Source organism: Achroia grisella, unplaced genomic scaffold (genome assembly GCF_030625045.1).
Source record: "Achroia grisella isolate CSIRO2021 unplaced genomic scaffold, CSIRO_AGI_Agris_v1 utg1920, whole genome shotgun sequence".
NCBI classification, from domain to species: domain Eukaryota; kingdom Metazoa; phylum Arthropoda; class Insecta; order Lepidoptera; family Pyralidae; genus Achroia; species Achroia grisella.
The window spans coordinates 2,450,267-2,469,749 of NW_026712695.1; the positions used below are offsets into that span (position 1 = coordinate 2,450,267).

General features: G+C 30.3%; 1 protein-coding gene and 2 long non-coding RNA genes across 3 annotated transcripts in view; 1 reads left to right on the plus strand and 2 right to left on the minus strand.

The window, feature by feature from the left end:
• Positions 1-19,483, minus strand: part of LOC131841756 (fasciclin-1) — a 59,884-nt gene that overhangs the window by 35,131 nt on the left and 5,270 nt on the right. The gene's annotated exons all lie outside the window — the stretch shown is intronic.
• Positions 13,221-14,568, plus strand: LOC131841757 (uncharacterized). The gene is made up of 3 exons (XR_009357461.1): positions 13,221-13,605; positions 14,064-14,190; positions 14,482-14,568. It is a non-coding gene; the product is annotated as an uncharacterized LOC131841757 (long non-coding RNA).
• LOC131841758 (uncharacterized) lies at positions 14,431-15,862 on the minus strand. The gene is made up of 3 exons (XR_009357462.1): positions 15,848-15,862; positions 15,533-15,753; positions 14,431-14,464 (listed from the first exon to the last, which is right to left on the minus strand). It is a non-coding gene; the product is annotated as an uncharacterized LOC131841758 (long non-coding RNA).

Here is a 19,483-nt window from a genome sequence, read left to right on the forward strand (position 1 = left end):
TACACGGAAAAGAATGTAGTTTTAATCGTAAATCTCCTGGTGAGCCCCTGTTTGTTTTGCTAAAGCAGAGATATTTCGTTTTACTAGTATTTAACCTGAGTAAACTATCTTCTAGCCGAGATTGAATTTACAACCACATTTATAAAATTATTTTTAAATGAAGATGTCAGCATAGTAGAAATATATATTTCTAGTCTTATAGGTGACTAATAAAATGTGAATTAAAATGAATCAGGTACAGTATTTATAAATATCCAACCAGACCACCGACCGAGAAATTCCTGTGTGAAGACAGACCTTTTGATTTGCCGCTTGCTGCTTCAAGTGGCGCGCTCGGTTGCATTCAATATGAGCTACTGGAGGACAACAACCACTATTGTTCCAGATTTTGATAAGCTTGAAAGGATCTCTATAGTATTGTTTAAACTTTTTCTACGTATTCCAAAACATATTTACTGCATGTTTCAACGCATTTTCTTTATCTATACATACGGCTACAGCATGAAACTCAGAAAGACTCTACATAGCTATGTATATTCACAATTATATGCGGCCAGGAGATTTAATTCAACAATAACATATACAAACGACTTCTTTTAATTCTCTCATTGCGAATATTTAAATGTAAAGTACAGTACATAGGGATAAAAGTTTTTGGTAAAATCTTTTTCATTTTAAAAACGTTTATTTTTGTTGAACTTAAAAATAATTTACTTCGCTATCAAAAGAAACTTATTTTTGGCATTAATAAATGATTACAAAATTTAATTGAAATTATTTAGTGAAATTTATTATGATAGAAATGATTAATTTAATAATTTAATTTAAATTTTTTTTCTGTCTAAACGATAGTTTAGACAGAAAAAAAAATTACAGGCCCACGTGACAAACACGATAGAAATCGGCTTTACAATCAAATATCAAAAAGTAAATAACGGTTGTGTTTCTACTTGATCTCTTTGGATTTGTACGAAGTTTAGGTGACTGATATGTTTGTGAATATTTATTGATGGTTTGAACGGGACAACGTCCATCTATTTACAACTGGACCCAAATAAATCAGACCACCCACAGTTTTGAAAACTGTTATCATTCATTTTAAGCTTTCCATAAAAATATAGATCCTGAAACAAAACACAATTTATTTATTTATGTTAAGATTAAATATGTTTATTTTAGATATGTAATAACAACACTTTAGTTATAAAAGTGAATTAGAGTTTTTTAACTGAATACCATAAAAATAAAAACGTAGGTAATACCAGTAAAATAATGATGAAGTGATATGTGCCTAAATGATCATAATTTCATAATAGCTGATGGTTTTGTTCTTCGGAGTTCTTTTAAAATAATATCCTCAGAGTCAATGCAATTTTCCGTGAAATATTATATTTCACAAAGACATTAATCAACTTTTTCAGTTCCATTCAACGAATGCTGCGTAACTAAAATATATCCGTTATAATATAAATTATCTTTTTCGATATGGAAGTGAAAGCTTTTTGTTAAACAAATAAATTTGGAGACTTAGCACAAAAATACATATTCCCTGAAGTTAACATGGCTGCGGTCAGCGGTACCGGAAACCATACCGGTGCCAGGCGGGCTCGGACGATTTGCTCTAAACCGGAACAAGCTCTTGTAGGGTTTCCTTCCATTTACCTACTTTTCACCGAACCACTCCCTAACAACATACACTGCTATATTACTTGTACCTAACATAAGTTACATGCCAGGTGCATGCAATAATACATATAAAAAAAACACAGCAGCTATAGCGCCAAAAATAAATTATGAGCTTAATGTGCAGTTATTGAATATTGAATAATAATATTTTGTATAAAATATCGAATATTGTACCCGCATTTTCAATTAACAAGCACAATAGGGCGACGTATTGTTGATACGCGGCGTGCTCCTGCGTCCTATAATGCCGTGTTATACAACAATATATTGCTCCCCAACAACAAAAAACAGAGATTATGACATGTACCATAAAAACCATTAGGTATGACAAATAAGTTAACAGATTATTACCAAAATATCCTGTACTTAAATGTTTTTGTGTTGTATTAGAAGATATTTATTTTATAATAGAAGATAGCTTAGGAGGTTTAATCTACTGATATATAAAAAAGTAAATAAATAATAGTTATGGTAGAAACTAGGATTTCTTTCATTTTCTTTTTCGAAATTATTTAGACGATAAGGGTTTTATAGCTTTAACATTATTATTAAAATATTAACTTTACTTAGGTAGGCAACATGCTTATGGAAACCTTATTGTACACTTTTTATAGAAGTAGATTATTTGCGCCATTCTGTTTAAAAATATTATAACAAATTCAGTAACAATCTTTCTCACCACCCCGAGTTAAGAGTTGACCCTTTCTCAATGAGTCTAACCTAACCTGTAGCAGATTTTTCTAATTTCTGACATTTAATAATGTAAAAGAAACAAATGTATTACTTTTAAATGGTCGCGTTTAACATAGGTTAATAAACTCGATAAACTATATTAATAAAGTAATGTATTTATCTTGAATCGTTCCAAGCTCATATATATTACACCAAGTTAATTTAAATGCTTGATGCATAATGTTATCTTGATCGGTGTTATTAATTTTATTCATGCAGTTAATTAAATTTAGTTTTGTGACTAATCTTCGATATTATTTATCAATATCAACACTAACACAAACAAGACAAAAAAAGCAACGTAATATATAAATTTTATAATTTTTTAAGAACGTACCTACCTAATTTTAAACTTCAAAATTGGGTGCTTACTTTGTGAAGCAAGCGAATTTGTTGTCAATTTTGTTTCAAGTACATAAATTTCAAAGTATCCCAGTATGTTGAGGTAAAATATGAAGTTGGTAGTCTTAACGTAATATCCTTCCCTTCTCTTAATATCAAGCAAGTTTGTTCAGTTGGAACCTCATTAATTTTGATCGTAAGCTTTCTAACAATGTTCCCTAAATCGACGTCATACCTACTGAACTCCTAAGGGATGAAGTTCAAAACTTGGAAAGAACAACTTCCGTTGTGCGCATTCGAAGCAGGCACTTAATATTTGTACTGTACATTTCTTCAATGGAGCACCTTGCAGCTAACATCGCGTCTACGTTTGACGCGAGTAAACTTTGTTCAAGTTCTCTGTACGTATTGCATTATAATTATTTTATTACTTAAAAAAAAACATAACATATACTTCTAATAAATACAATATACCAATAAATGTGCAGGAAAGTATAAAGTTTAATGTTAATTATAGTTTTAGAAAATATAGCATATTATATATATGTATATATAAAACCCAAACTATAATTTTATATAGTTATAGTTATGGCATAACTAAAATCTTACTTGCAATAATAATATGTGAAAATGGATATAAATAAAATAAATATAATAGGTTCGTTCATCAAAAGTGATCTAACAATTACTTGATTAATGATTCGGACGCTTTTGCAATATAAAGTTTTTTAGCAGCAGTTAAATACCCTTTTACATAAATTAACATCCAATTAGAACTTGGCACAAGCAGATACCCGGTGCACATCTGTTTCTCAGTAATACTGTATAAATAAATGTATACGTAGTATATTATATTGTCACTATTAAAAAATAAAATATGGTCGGTTACCAGTGTAGGATATGATCTGAGTATGACAGCAGGTTACTAACAATATGATTCATCAAAATAAGCCATTAGATATGATCGACGATGTCCATGGAGCAGTGGTGGCATGTTTTTACTATAGTCACGGATTTGATTTTTGGTGGTACTTAATATCAAATGGATCTTTTTGAAATTATTTAACTGCTTTATGTTTTTTATATTGGAATGCAGATTGCTTAGTAGCATATAGTGGCATTTATCCTATGGTCTCCAAACTCTACCGCACGTAATATTATTTATACATAATAATAGAACTTACTCGTAAATCTGAACATCCTTTTTATGTAATATTCGCTATTCTGAGATATAATTTCTTCATTGTTTAGTATCATGAGACATTATTCCAGGCTATATAATGATGATTAACCATGTAAGTACATGCATTAGTATCGTTTAATTTAAAATAAAAAAGGAACTCAAAAAATCCACCAGATTAGTATGGTATCAAATAAATTAAGAAAATCAATATTTATAAGAAACATCTAACTATTACAAAAATACCAAGTTGTAATTCCAGCTTCGTAGTAAGCAATCGTAATTAAATGAAGTCTGAAACCAACATGCTTCAAAAACGAGGAAGATGTCATTAGCTTTTTATAACCATTTATACTTAAATACAGTCAAATTAAACAATTCCTGCTTTTTAAAGTTGGTTTACAGTGTAAATTAATACAAATTTAAACTGACGTCCGGATTTATCGTAATTTAATTTTTAGTGTTCTCATCGGGGGAGGTCGTTTCGCCGTGACTCACGAGGTCTCCCCGATTATTCGATTACGCCATACATTATGACAACCCTAAACACGAGCTAGGTAATGTTGATTTAAATTGCAAATAGTTTAATCAGAGAGAAACTGAACGACAACCCTGTTACAGGAATGTAATTTTCGACTTCAGCTTCCAAAATAACGTAAGTACATTTCTGCAAGATTGGTACTTTAATTAGTTATTACTAGAAAGAAACACGTCACGTGATTATTAAAGAAAACCTATAAGGACATACAGTTTTTGTACCATATGCAACAAAGTAATTTTATTGTAATTATGTTTTTAGACTAACAATAGTGGGCGAAATTACCTATTTCGTGCTGAAGCGAAAAAAAAGAAAGTCCTCCATTTTTATAAATAAAATATAGAACACAAAAAGGAGTAAATATTTTCATTTAATAAAGAAACTTCTATTTGAAAAAAGATCTTTGTTCATGCGTTTATGCCTACTGATGATAAAAATAACCCGAGATTTTGTCTAAGAAGACAAAAGCCTACTTTGCTAGATCATTGACAAGGCTAATATTATATATTAGGCATGTCTGCTATTAGAATTGATAAAGGTGGATTAGGGATGTATTGCTTACTTTAGCAGTACCTACTATTATTTTCTTCTGAGAAACATATAAAGCTGCAAATCAAATAATACACATGTCGGATATTACAATGTGTAGCTGCAATAAATCAGGAATTTAATATATCAAAGAGAATACATATCTACTTATCGATTGTCGATGCGCTCGGAAGCATCGCAAGTAATAACACGATGTTATTGCCCCATTGTGGAAGTTTTGGCATACTGATCACGGCTCATCAACTTTTATTGGTAGGGCAAAGGGAGACAGCAGTAAATTAATGACGATGACGGAATTAATGGGTCGTATACGCATTTTAAAATCAGTTCGTTAAATGCACGGCGGTGTATCCGCACCCTAACTGCATGGAAATACTTATGTATGTAAAATTTTTATATTAGATAGTGTATTTTATACTAGATATTGTTTCTAGATGAATAATAATTCGCATCAAGATGATATCTCTTGTAAAGTCACAAATATTGTTACCTAAATAGGGTTGAATAGGTGTTGAACTGTATAAAAGGAACATGTCTAATATTACATTCTGCACGAATAAAGAGAGAAAGCGTTTGAAACAATTCGTGTGAATAAATGCCGTTTTACCTACAAGTACAAGTAGTTTTTACAACCAGTCATGTAAAAAGGGGAGGCAGTGTAACGAGATAACATGATGGATGCTCACAGACAATAGTCTGAACGTGCTGCGTCAGACATGTCACGTTCAAAGCGTCAACGCACTTGACACCTCGAGTACATATTAGCGAATCAAATTCTATGTAAACCTAAATATGAACGTAAGTGGGTAGCCTGCAGTCTATCGATTCGATTCTGTAATATATATAGTATCATATAAGTACATGTGATCCACCGTGTTAATTGTCTTTGATGAGGTAATCTAAATTATAAAGTGATATTGTCTCGGTAATTTCAATTGATAATTGTAATGTGGCTGAATCTGATACCTACACCTACTATGATGAGCAGAAGAGACACACCTCATTATACGAACAGAGAAGGAATCACGAACTGCTATGTCTTGATTTCATTAACATATTTATTTATATAAGAATTAAAGTTAAATTATTTAGAAAAAAATATAGAACACATTTATCTACTTACATACTAATTCATATTTTAACTATTACTATGTATTGTCGTGGTTTGTTATAAATACTTCTAATTATAAATACTCTCATAATTGTGCTCTTTTTCTCTTAACTAGTGAGTATAGAAACAAATTTTTACCATCAACATTCGTTTACTCTTCAGATTAGATATCATTTCTTTAACGATGACTTTTTTGTGTCATGTAATATAGTTAGTACGCCGTGCTACACAATATTGTAATGACACTTCCGGAACAAATTCGGGTTCGAACCCGCGACCTGTGTAAAGTGGGTCAGCTCAATTTAACCATCATTACGATCATGATCATTTGCGTATTACATTGCTTTATATTCTTATACCGTTGCATTTTAGGATTTGAGATAGATATAGTGATAGGTAATTGCGGTTAGTGAGAGAAAGTACACAAAGATTTTTTTATACAAATACTCGTAGGTACTTAGACTGTATTGTTTTCTGAGATTTCACAAGATATTTATAGTGAAATATGAATCTAAACAATCTTTAAATACAAATCTAGTCTGCTATAGAAAAATGCATTGATACTTCAATGCTTTAATAATTTAATAAAATCGCAAAAACGTTTCAATACACTTAAATACAAAGAAATCATATGTTCTCTAATTTTTAATATAAAATACCTTTAGCAGTTGGTTAAGTGACACTTATCTAGTTAATTTGGGATCAAATGAACCTTTTTCTTCCAACTACCATGCGGTCTTTGTGTAGTAACTTTCCTCTTTGATCTTATAACATATTGACGATACGCAGCCTAAGAAAATCCGAAGATAGTAAAATACGGGTTCTTAATCTCGTTCCATTTCAACCATCTGTTGATCACTTAAAATGAAGATATTATTATTATATCTTATCTCTCTAAATATATATAACTCAAAGATGACTGACGTAGTGATCTATCAACGCACAGCCAAAACTACTGGACGGATCGGGCTGAAATTTGGCATACAAGTAGATATTATGACGTAGGCATTCGCTAAGAAAGGATTTTGTTAATTCTATCCTCAAGGGGATAAAATAAGGGATGAAAGTTTGTATGAAACTTTGGCAATTTTACACCAATCGGGCTGAGACTTTGCATGCGTAAAGGTTACTATGACGTAGGTATTCCCTAAGAAAGGATTTTGATAAATTCCACCCCTAAGGGGATAAATTAACGTGAGCGAAGCAAAAGCTAGTTTATTAAATATGATTAATAATGGATTACAGTGCAGTATAGAAACTTCCATATTAGTTTTAAAAACAATGCTTAACGATTAATTCTGATTTTCAGTCCCTTGGCAACGGGGATTTTAGAAATTTAGGAGACTAGAAAGGAAAACTTGTAATTTATCAGCCTGTGGTCATACCCTATATGCAGAATACAAGTATTATCCTGTTCTCCTCATGTTGTTAGTTGCCTTGGGTTATAATGAAATAAATTATGTGAATTTGAAAGGTGTTATCGTGTTTCTAGGTAATTAATTTCGGTTCTGTGTCGCTAACTCGTCACAAATTCCGTTTTCTATATTAACTCCTCTTGGGAGTTGAAATGTCGATAAATTTCTAAACACATACTAATTTGTTCGCTTTCGAGAAAATGTACATTAAAGTTTTCAGTCATCATTCTTTCGTCGTTTTTTTTGTTTTCACTTTGAGTTGTAGTTTCTTGTATTTATTTACATATAGAATTAACAAAATCGCTTTATATAGGTTTTGTTAACTCAAATAACAATAACCCTTATTTTAGATAACTCATTATCATCCTATTATTGGAGTTTCACTGAAATAGATTGCTTGTATTTTCTGGTGGTAAATTTTAGACTAACTGAATTATACTGCTGATACATACATATTTAAGTAAGTAAATTAGAATTTTACAACGAACATATCCAAAATTAGATCTTAATTTGAAGTGGTGCCTAAAATTCCGAATAGACTGGATATAGAACATGAATTGCATACCCAACTGGAACTTAAATTGAATGCCGCATGTTGGACAATTGTACCAGTTGTAATAAAAAGGACTGAATATAAAACGTAACCTTTGTAAAAATAAAAATACCCAAGTCAAATCCAGGCTAAAGGTGTTACTTATAAAGTTAATAAAAAAATAACAAAGATGAGGTCAAGACTCAAGGTGAAAGAAAAACGTGTCCAGAATTGATCTCCCTAATGACAGTAATTTAAATCACATTATTTATATTGTTAAACGTGGTTTAATACGAATAATTTTATGGTAAATAAAAGTATTTTCCTCTCTACGTTTCGAGGTGACTGCGGATAGCTTGTGACCACGGCTAGTGCAACCTCTAGGCGAAACATCGAGAGAGGTAAATATATTTATTTACCATAAAAGTACTTATTAGTGTAATCTAAGACCCAGCTAATAATATAAATAATGTGTACTACATACGAATGTTCTACAAGCTATGTTATTAATACTAGTAAAATTAACAACAGCCTGTATATAAATTCTGAAGTCTGTCTAAGATTTCTTGGTAGTTGACGACCATAATGTGCAGTTGACGACGGAAAAGCTACTTTCTAGTGCTTAATTTACGATGTCACTTCCGTTCTCGTGGCTAAATCATAGTGCATGGTGCGGTCACGGAACTAGACCTTGAAATCCGACAACTAAATAAACCTAATATACGAAAACAAAAAAGTATTTTACTACTTATTTTTTTAGCCTATATTAAAGGTACTTTTCTTTCCAGACACCGTAAATTTACAGTAAAATTGTTAGATACAATTATATACGAATTGTATTAAACTGTGATTAATTTATATAGTAATAATTTAGTTATTTATATTCCTTAGTACTTTTGTTACGCATAACTTATAAATATAATATTTATAATAAGTAGGTATATATCCCTATTTTTAACCCTGATACTTATTTTTTTTTTTACAAACAGTCTGTAAAGAATACTATTACATAATTTATTACACCATATGTTATGACAGCATAAGGAAATTCATACATACATATAATATTGGCGTGATGTATAAAATTGTGGATTCCGTAAATATTTCTGGTATAACAGTCAGTGTAAGCAATTCTCGATGTTGGCGCTCTGTGAATATAAAAGAGCCTATCTCGCAGCCACCCTGCAGCAGACACGTGACAGGAACATGTTATGTGGTTCTGCTAACCGAACATTATTGGGTTCATTCGTTTGTCGTTTACTCCATACCCCATCCACTCAAACGAGTATAGCGATTACCTAGAGCGCCGATGTGTTGCTATTTTAATTTATACCTTAATCGAAAAAGATACGGTTTAATTTAAAAGGTCTCACGGGTATAGGAGCTGTATATAAAACATTATTGCTCTGTTAAGAGCGAATCGAAAAATATCAATTTTCACGCCAGGTTTGCGCCAGGTAGAAGTATGTATTTACCGAGTTTCTTTGCCCAGTAAGCCCTTGTATATGGCTTGATTTTATAATTTATATTACAGAGACTAAAAACTAAATAAGTAATACTATTTTCTGTTGTGGCGAATTGAAATCCATTAAGCTCTAAACTGTTTATACATTAGGTATATTGTTTTTCTGAGTAAATGTTACTGTTGCATTTTATTCAATAAATAATGTAGCGTAATTGTGATTACTAAAAGAATATTTATGGGGGTACCTCTATGAAATATTAAATAGATATTTTGTAACAACAGAATCTCTTAATAGTAGCCATTTTTGAAGAAGTTTTGAATGTTCAAATGTGGACACATGATAAATTGTTTGGTGATTATTGTATTTAATTTTCATTATATAAAAATTGAATATCCATACCCACTCCACCTTAGAGTTTCATCGTGTCTAGCGTCACCACTTTCCAATGGATTGAGTGTAAACTTGAGTGCTATTCCATGTACTGGAATAGCAAACTACAAAAATATTTAAAAAAACCTTTTGAGCACAGTATACTAGATTATATTTATTGAATACTTATCAATTCATATATATTTTGAACATGTGTTTAAATTTAATCTATGATTCACTAGACCGCGAGAATTTTATCTTAAATGACAATTTAAAGAGAAATCAGATGTCGTTATCTTCGCAAACTTGTACGATGAGGGTACGACATTCAACTAATGCTTTGCAGTTAAATTTTATGACCATCCCTTTCTATCTTGTAAGGCACAATAGCAACGTTTATAATGCGAATATATATTATAAATACTCAAACATCACGTAAGTCACATTGTCAGGATAACTTGGATTTATGCTTGTAATAATAAATTACACTTTAATTAATTGAATTATTTTTTATTTTGAATATAACAAAGAATTATGGTTAAATAAACAACTGTAATTAAAGGTGCAGTGAATTTATTTCTTTTAATATTTTAAAGAATCTCCTCTATATCGAAATAAAATCAGTCATCTTTAAAATTAAAAATAATAGTTAAATAAATTAACTGACGATGATGAATGTATTATTACTATAATAAAATACATATAGAGAATTCTCAATATGTATTCTATTATAATTGTAGATTTGGTAATTCTCAAATACTTTTTAATTAATACTTTAACTATTTTTAGTTTCGTTTTGCCAATAAAAGAATTCTGTGCGAAACTGGTTGAAAAAATTCGTAAATTTGTGAAATAACTCCCAATTATATTGATAGATTTTTAAAACTTTCACGGCTTTAAAAAAGTTGTTGATATTAATTAAGTTTAGTGTTATATATATATGTGTGTATATTTAAATATCTATTTTTTATTTTTAACAAAACGTTCACATTTCAATTACTGAAGGGTATATACCTACTCATTTAAATCTAGATCTATATATCATATTAAAATTTGTTTGGGTAACTCACGACGTCTGTACAAAACCATTAAGTTGTCACCCATATCACTGTCAGGTGCCATACAAACTCTCCATTGTGCATTTAGTTACAGGTATACATAGCTATTGTGAGAATGAGTATTATATCAAAACATCGCTTGCGACAATGCTCGTTTAATTCTGCTCAATCTGCAGTTGAAATATTTCATAAATCGCATAAAATACATACTATTTATGTATGCATAAATATGTAACAAGGGTCATGAGTAAGAATTAAACCAAGTGGCTCTTACTGTTCTATCCCGCCATGAGCATAGATGGAAAAAAAAATATTAAAATAAAAATAAACGCCTATTGGTTCCAAGTTTCATATCACCACGAACAGTTACGGTTTCAGGATTAATATTAAATTATAGTTATGTATGTCAGTTATTTAGGCAACATTCAATTTTTTATTTGTAAAACTTTTAATTTAACTTTTATGATATCTAAAACTACTTACATAATCTTATTCATAACAATAGAGGAATTGAATATATTTTATAGAACCTTGAAATTCAATCTTACGAAGTGATCCACAGGCAAAACCGCAGAACTATTGATTAATTTTCAAGATGTTTACAACTGGTCGGTCACAAAGTACTCATTTAATATAATAAATCATACTAATACAATCCTTTACCAAAATTGTATTGTTGAAAATTTGTTTGTTTTCTAATTACTTAACTAATCATGTGTCAAAATGTGTTCTTTATACCTACTCTTGTGTATGAGAATATATATATCAATATTCTTACTTAAATTTGTATGACTAAAACATCTATATTTTTAATATAAATGCAAGAATTATCAACGTCATATTGTCTGTTAAACTCATCACGTATGAGTCGTTGTAAAGCGTTAAAAAATACAATTACTACATTATGCATGTATCAGGTGTCAAAGTTACGAGAGTGGAATAAGAAAACGTATGAGATGTGTCACAGCGTGCCCGCATGTCGGCCTTTATTGAATTCCCCACCAATTGATACTTCGTCACCTAGGAACAGGAAGCGGGGACAGGATGCGTGGAGAAACTGGTATTAACCTGCATATTTTATGGCATTTTACAAGTTTGTTACTAAATTATGTAATTTATCTATACATGACCACCAATAATATTTTGTTTCTGACCAGCGTAGTAATAGTAAGTCTCACAGCCATTTGATGATAAACGGTTAGGTTGACTTAATAATACAAAAAGACTTTAGATCTTTAAATTACTCATAATACCTAGTTGTCAAGACTTTCACATTTTATCATAGTTGGACAGTCCAAAGCGTTAGATGCAGATTTCAATCTAAAAACTCCAAAGTAAACCTATTCATTTGCTATGGATATTTAAATATATTCAGAATAATAAAATAAATTCAGAATTTTCTTCATTCTTATCAGGAACACTTTGACCTTATAACAGTTATGGTCAAAATAGTCAATTTGAGTGACGCTCTTGATAATTGCGACTGTTTCCTCAGAAATTTAAAAGTTTTTCTTCACATTGACGTCAGTCTCAAAATATGATGATAGATCATAAAAATCTGTATATTTCTATCTCTATATATACAATGAAATGTTAAGGATAAGAATAATTTTAATAATCCATTTTTACCAATAAATATAGGTAACTAAAGATTTAAATAATCTAGAGAAAATAATAGTTGCCAGTTAATACCAAGAAGGAACGAGGTATATACGTAAATAGAGATTCTTTAACAAACTCAACACGTTTACCTCAGCATGATACTCACTGTGTACTCTCAATACACAGCGATCGGATGATACATTATATAACCATGGTTGATCCTAACAATATAAAAACCGATTCGAAAGAAAAAACAAATGAACTACTAGACAATAATATTTAATAAATCATCAATGCACAATGATTGCTATCCAGGGGGCGTATTAGAAAGAAAGAAAAGAAAGAAAGAAAGAAAATTGTTTAATTGGTACACTGAAAATAATTTTTAAAATTAAGTTTACATTATGAATTTAATTATGAACTCTTATTCCCATTCAGTTTACGGCTTAAACTGAACTGCCTGGCGATTTCGTATTACGAACGCTATTAGCCAGCCAGTCAGCGGTCACATGACAATTGAACGTCTTCTGCCCGAAAACTGACCGGCTATTTCGTATTATGAGCGTTTCATTTGACAGATCTGAGCGGACGCAACTGTCAAAAAGCCCGTTTTTAAACGGGCTTTTTGAATTCAGTTTACGGTGGCTTCATATTAGCTTTTATAGAATTGTTTTCTAATTTATAGCTTCATTATTGTAATTTGGTTATTATTTCTATTTCTATGTCAGTTTTTATTATGTTTATAACATGTTTGTGCAGTTATTTCGATTGTTTTTGTTTCGTTTTAATTTTAATTATGTGTGATGAACTCGAAGTATTGGAGTTTTTGGAAATGTGTTCACCCTACGAAAAAGAAGTAAGGAAAGTGAAAAGACGGCGATTACGCGACCAATCCAATCCAATTGATATAGACAATGAACAATTTAGAAAACGTTATAATCTAAATAAAGATTTGGTGCGTAATATGCGTGCGAACTCATATGCCGGTATCATCGAAATTTACAGACCTACCAGTGGAAACTAAGGTATATTGTATTGTAATTATTTCACTAAATCACTAGCTGACTATGTCAGGTTTTAGTAGCATTATTATTTATGCTGCAGGCTCGTATCAACGGCCTACTAGTGATATTGCTCTTCATTCGCTAGCACAGCCAATGGCAAATAACCGATTTATTGCATTTACCCAACATCCAACAGTAAATACATATATAAAATTCCAAGGACATCTGAGTAAAGGATAGATAATAAATATTCAAAGGTATCTATTTCTATACAATTAGCAACTGTGATTGTTGCAAATACATCTATGAGTACCATGTACCATACCATATGATATAGTGATAATATATATGGTAAAATGTATGCACACAAGTAAAGCCTAGAAAGCAAGTATACAAGTATGCAACAGTCTGATGATGTGTAGTCTCTCCGGCACTTTCCTCCGAGGACAATTAATTAAATTAAATTAATTATATTTTAGGTTTTATAATTGGAATTTGGAATGCTGGGTGTATTGGGCTGTATTTGACTGTACACATGCCACCCCATTGTAAATTAAGAAGAGATATTACTGTAGAAAACAATACCATTCATTAAATATATAATTGGTAAGTGAAATATAAATTAAAAGACATGTTTAATAATATAAGCACTTTTAATATCTTTTTTTAATATAATTATATAAATTAACAATAAACAAGATTTTAGACATACAAAATATGTTAATAATTATACATTTCTAAAGCTACTTATATACCTACTAACAATAAATTGTTTACTTAAATATAAAATGACCATAACACTTAGACATATGTTTCAAATAATCTGTATCCATGTAATTAATGTCATATGTTTCAAATAATCTTCATCTATGTAATTAATCTGGAAAAAAAAATTAGGTTAGTAATGCTGACATGGACATTATGAGTGTGGATGCCAACTGGAACTGGAGCTACTCATGACATTTGGGCAAACCAGAGGCATTAAGCAACATCTAGAGGACTTAACCTGGAATAAATCCTTATGATTACTTGGTAACCACAAAATTTTATTATGAAACTACAAACATCATTACATCTAAGCTCTAAACTTCAGTAATTTAGAAACATAGTTATTTATCAGCACCAACAGTTATTGTGCTGTGTTTTTAATGAAATAATACTTTTTGTAAATAAATATTAATATTATAGTATATAATATGTTGTTTTTTTTTAGGAGATCCAGGATATGCTTTGGATGATGAGAAGTATACTCCCATCTCAAATGTTATATCAGGACCACAAGAAGCATATTACACTGTAAGAACATGGAATATCATTGAGAGCACAATTGGGCTTCTAGATTTAGATGCCTACATGTACTTTGAGCTCTTATAGAGAACTAAATGAGTCTAGCAGCTAGACCAGCTGCTAGACAAACCCATGTTGTTTAGTTGTGGAACTAAGAAATTGAAACATTTATAAATAATAATATTGTTAATAGGTCAATGTTTTAATTATTTGTTTTTATAAAAAATGATATAGGTACATTATTTATGTCTTTTATTGGTAGTTATAATTAAAGGGATATGATAATTGTATTATATACTAGTTATTACCTATGACTTTGTCCATATGGCATACCTAATTTTTGTTAAAATAAATAAAATATCTCAAATAAAAGCAACTTAAGTTACTCCTTTACGCAACTCATTACATATGACAGTGAAAGTATCCCTCAAATTTGGTCCAGCTGTTTCAAAGATTAGCAAGAACAAACAAACGGACAGACAACTATTTTTTTTTAATGTCATTTATCTTACCTTCTATATGTATGCATTTACTGAAAAGCTGTTGTATGGTGAACTTCAAAATTACAAACAGATACTTCAATATATTTGCATAGATATATGTATTTCAGATTTTACTGAGATTCCTATTAAATGAAATAAATTAAAATTCAGATGGTTACCTTATAACACTTAAACTTGACAATCCTTTCCAGTCTTTAAAACCCCCTTTTCCTAAGGAGTTTAATTGTTGAGCGACGTCCTCACACAAGCGATTGGTATGGTATTCTTGGGCGGACTTATTAAAGCCACTTGCCATTTCCCTATGGGATTTTAAAAATCCCATATAATTTCAAATTACCGGTACGATACACGACGTTGGCGAGAGGTTTCAGTCCGTGATCTACAATTTAGTTAGATAAATATACAAATATAAACATTTAAATATTTGCATCATTTTAAAAAAACATTACTAAGAAAATGTTAGGAATACTTACGTTACATTAGGTATATCTTTCACAATAATTGAATTATTAAATTTAACTTGCGTATAAAGTTATGGAAAGGCTAAGTTTCAAGTTGTACATTAAAATCGGAATTAAGTACTTTGCGCGGAATTTTAAGTAGATGCACAAAGTTCGTTTGGATATTACAATGAAAATATTTTTTACAAATAAATCCGAATTATTAAAAAAGACCATAAAACTGTCTGGAATATTTTTGTATATTACACAAATTCTACCGTTGTATCTTAATTACTGTTTTCTATATTTAATTTACATTTATTTAATTAATATTTTGTCCAAAAAGTGACATACAGAAACTCGACTTAACGTTGCAACGAATGTATGCGTATCCGAACGCAGCGCGAGGAAATCCACTAACCAGCCAGAGACAAACTATCCAGGCAAAATACGGTTTGAATTTGGACCCTCATAATACGAAAAAGAACAATTCAGTTTAAGGCCGTAAACTGAACTGCCTGGAAACTGACTGGATTTTAAAGAGTTCATAATACGCCCCCAGTTTATAAAACTTTCCGGTTCTCAATTGAAATTTTCATAATTAGAACAGATTTAACCAGATTTTGCGAATACGGCGTATATTTCGTTCCATTTACCTTATTTAAATTTGTATCATTATGCACCATTTTGCAGGACACGCATCCGTAAAACAGTAATCAACTAGTTATTCAATATTATTGCGAAGTATATTTTATAATCATCTATACTAATATTGTAAATTTGAAAGTGTTTCTGTATGTCTGACATGGCCTATGTAGGCACGTATAAATGCCATTATTTATCATTTACATTTATCCAAAAATCAGAGATTATTGAGATGAATTAAAGATGATTATTGAGAGAAGACGCGGAAATACATCAGTAGTTTTATATATATTTAGAACAGCATTTCTATAGATTTTTTCAATATAAAAACATTAATGAATGTCGAAAAGAGAAGTTCATTTTACCATAAAATAACCCTTCGAAATACGAGAACAGGCGAACCGCAACATTTTCATCGCGCCTTTATCACTTGCCACGCCACTGGAACCATTTACATTAATGCCTCCGTAATTTTCTACATTTCACCCGATTTCAATTAAGTCAGTCGACTCTGAAGCTAGATAATGTGTAAAAATTAAATATATTGTACATTTTCTCCATAAATAAACTGCATATTAAGTTATTCTTTTATCTGAATTTATACTAAAGTAATAACTACATATAGTGTATAATTTTACAGTAAATACTTGTAGATGAGTAAAGGAGGGGGACTTTGTAAGTCGAAATTATCTATTCAACTGTAATTGAATAATGCTATCAATCAACTAAATTTAGACAAAAAGATAATTAAAATCACTATTTACTACTATACATATCTTTAGTATTCTATGGATTTTTTTTACCGTATGTATAATAATGCATTATATAACAACTATAATAAACCCAGTTAAATTCCCAGGTGACCTGGATGAAGATGAATATCAACAATAAGGTTGACTTACTTTTTAAGCAGTAATACTGTTAGAGCAGACGGATGCCTAAACAATATTGATATGAGAAAATGCTTCTGACATCCTCTAATATATCCTCCTCTAGTAGAGTGATGTTATTAGGAAAGGCATAACTTCCATATTGACTTCTTTTTTGCGCATACCAACATGATATAGTTTTAGTGGAATACTACTGCATACTACCTGACTAAAACATTTAATTACCTTTAATATTGCCTAATATACTATTGTAACGACAAATTGCAAAGCCGTTGGTTTCAAATAAAATAAAGACATAACTGGCCACACAGTTTGTTAGGTTTGTGTCATTGTTTGTCTAAAGACACAAACTCAATAAACTATGTCCCATTCCCATAGCTAGATTTTATTAGATTTTCTTTGTAAGAATCTTCGACCACTACTGTCTTTCTACGAACTTATGATCTTATTGTCATGTACTTACCTATATACTGACGACCCTTGCAACCGTAATGGACACGAAATCTTACTTATAAGTTTGCCTTAGATATGGTCCTTTGTATTTTATAGAATGATCTTCGATAAAATATTATTAACACCATGTAATGTTGGATGAATTGTGTTTCTTAATTAAAAATTTTACACGGATTTTTTAGGTATTTCAGATATTCCAATTTCTGCACTTTATATACAGTTGTCTATTCAAAGACACAACTTTATCTTTTTTTTTTAGATTAAGATTGTGACAAAGTCTATTTGCGTTCTTTGTATCTCTATGAATGCTACAGATGTTACATGTTGTTCTGAAGAAATTAAAATGTAGGCAATGCATATTCGTATGTTTATTTCCAGCACAAAGACACAACGTTATTAAAATATTTAAAATTTGCTTCATGTTAACATGAAATTCCATCTAAAGCCTCGAATACCGCACATGAGTAGATGCTTGCGAAGCATACAGTTTTATGGAATTTTTAATTCATTTATGACATAAAACAAATTGCATTCTGATATCAAGTATTAACCAAAAATATAAACATATTTTTGGTCTCCGTCATGTCGAGCGAGCATTGTCGTCTTTCCATTCCGATTTGAATGGTAGTATTTAAATACTACCATTCAAAGAATAATAAAAAAATTAGACCAATATTATTCAGCTTATACCGAACTCTAAATTAAAATTCTAAGCAATAACGTACTTTTATTTTCTTGTTAATATGATTAACGAATTAATATATAAAATACTTTAATTTCTCTGCATTAAGAACAATATCATATTATAAACGTAATAATGTCGGTCTGTCTGCCAAAAGTCAATTAGAGAGTTTCTAAATGAAAAGGGAGATTTAAAATTAAAACCCTTGACGAAAATCTTTTTATTTTATTCCACATTCAGATTTCATTTCACTTCAGCGTCTCAATCTACTAGGTAAATATTTTACAGTAATATTTTTTGAATCAAAAATTATTTGCAGATGAAGAAATACTCACTACCTAAGCACTATATCTCTACTATATAGTAAGTACCTAGTTTTGGGCCGAAAATCTGAAATTTTCATTTCTAAATAAATTTATATATTTAAATATGAAATACTAAGTTGCATTTCATAAAGTTAAATAAATAACATAACTAATTATGTATACCACACATAAATTAATTTAATAATAAATAAATCAAATTCCGGCGACCTTCATTCTGTTTTGTTTATTGAGTCCATAAGGTAACCCAATATCCCTCATAACCCATAACCTTCACAGAGGAAGCTCAAATGAAATTAAACTGTCCGTTGATTGACAAAGGGAGCAGTTGTACACAATAATTACCTCTCAGAGGAAGCGGGTAAGATGAGCGCGCGTGGCGTGGTACAAGAATTTTTACCGACTCATATAAAATATAATGTTCCCTAATGACTTCGTGGTATGAAACTATATGACTCATTGAGAAAGATTAAATTAATTGTACTCATGACTGCGTTGTTGTTAGATAATAACTGCGAATTACTTTTATTAAGAGGCTTGAAAAACTATCTTCATATTATCATCGTCACTAAAAGGGTAAGTACAGGGTAGGCAGATACAGTGTAGTTGTTAATCGTTATTTTAAATTAATACATATGTGATATATTAAAGGACCCGGTAGACGTCATCCTGCACG